This window comes from Dermacentor silvarum, chromosome 4 (assembly GCF_013339745.2).
Source record: "Dermacentor silvarum isolate Dsil-2018 chromosome 4, BIME_Dsil_1.4, whole genome shotgun sequence".
NCBI lineage: Eukaryota > Metazoa > Arthropoda > Arachnida > Ixodida > Ixodidae > Dermacentor > Dermacentor silvarum.
In genome coordinates this window covers 12666284-12668321 of record NC_051157.2, presented here as the reverse complement: position 1 = coordinate 12668321, position 2038 = coordinate 12666284, and positions in this window count along the sequence as shown.

Here is a 2038-nt window from a genome sequence, read left to right as displayed (position 1 = left end):
TTCCACGCGGTCAAAGGGTCGCGATGGGCACGGTAAAGGTTGCATTGGTCCAGAAGAGCGGCAAGGATCAGGCTTGCGGCGTTGACATTCGGTGCAAGAGCGAATGTACTTTTGCACAAATGTGTACATACCGCGCCAATAAAACCTATGACGTAGTCTGGTGTAGGTCTTGAAGAGACCAGCGTGTGCACACTGAGGGTCGGCGTGGAAAGCGGCGCATACATCAGTGCGGAGCTGCCGGGGTATGACAAGCAGCCATTTGCGGCCGTCGGAACTGTAGTTACGGCGATAGACGATTCCGTCGCGGATGGCGAAGTGCGAAGCTTGTCGGCGGAGCGCTCGGGATGGTGGGCGTGCAGGTGAATCGGAGATGTAATCTATCAAAGATGAAATCCAGGAGTCCTTGCGCTGCTCCAAAGCCATGTCGACAGAAGCGAATGGGGGAACTGGGTCATCTAGAACGGAGACACTGACAATTTCGGTGTGGACAGGCGAGCGCGAAAGAGCATCGGCATCGGCGTGCTTCTTGCCGGAGCGGTAGACAACACGGATGTCGTACTCTTGGAGCCTCAGTGCCCACCGGGCAAGGCGGCCGCAGGGATCCTTGAGGGACGACAACCAGCAAAGTGCGTGGTGATCGGTAACGACATCGAAGGACCGGCCGTACAGGTATGGGCGAAACTTTGTAATGGCCCAGATGATCGCTAGGCATTCTTTTTCAGTGACTGAATAATTCGCCTCAGCTTTGGTGAGAGTGCGGCTCGCGTAAGCAACAACATATTCCTGGTAGCCGGGCTTTCGCTGGGCGAGCACAGCGCCAAGACCAACGCCGCTAGCATCCGTATGGATTTCCGTGGGAGCAGTGGGATCGAAATGGCGCAGTATCGGTGGTGTTGTAAGCAGGCGCCGTAGCGTCGCGAAGGCCTCGTCGCAAGGCGGTGACCACACGGAAAGATTGGGGTCTCCCCGAAGAAGCTCTGTCAGCGGTGCCATAATCGAAGCGAAATTGCGAATGACGCGGCGGAAGTACGAGCAGAGGCCAATGAAACTACGCAAGTCTTTTAGAGTCGTCGGCCTTGGGAATTCTTTAACAGCACGGAGCTTTGTGGCATCGGGGAGAACGCCATCCTTCGACACGACATGTCCGAGAATTATCAGCTTTCGTGCCCCAAAGTGACATTTTTTCAGATTGAGTTGGAGGCCAGCGTCACTGAGACAGCGTAAAACCTGCTCCAAGCGATGAAGGTGAGTAGGAAAATCTGGTGCAAACACTACTACATCATCCAAATAACACAAGCACGTGTTCCATTTGGACCTCGAAGAATAGTATCCATCATCCGCTCAAAAGTGGCGGGTGCGTTGCAAAGGCCAAATGGCATCACACGAAATTCGTATAAGCCATCTGGTGTGATGAAAGCAGTTTTAGGCTTATCGTCTGCAGCCATAGGCACTTGCCAATAACCAGAGCGTAGATCGAGGGAGGAAAAGAACTCTGCGCCTTGTAAGCAGTCTAAGGCGTCATCGATCCGCGGCAATGGATAAACATCCTTTCGAGTTATTTTGTTTAGGCGACGGTAATCCACGCAAAAGCGGATCGAGCCATCCTTCTTTTTAACCAAAACAACTGGCGATGCCCATGGACTGTCGGACGGTTCAATGACACCACGCTGCAGCATTTCACCTACTTGCTCATCAATGACGCGTCGTTCTGTCGACGATACGCGGTATGGTCGCTGCCGTAGCGGTGAGTGAGCACCAGTGTCAATCCGGTGACATACAGTCGTCGTTCGACCCAAAGAAGTGCTATGGCTGTCAAAAGCAGGGCGAAATTTCTCGAGGAGACGGAGAAGGTCATGGCGTTGCTTGGAGTTTAAGGCGCTGTCGATGACGTGGCTGAAAACGTCTTCAGGCGATGTGGCAGGTGCGGGACTACCGGAGAGGGTGTTGACCTCGGACGATCCAAAAAGTTCCAACGTGGTAATGGTGTCGTAAGGCTCCACAGTGCCGAGAGATTCACCGCGAAGCAACGTAATCGGGA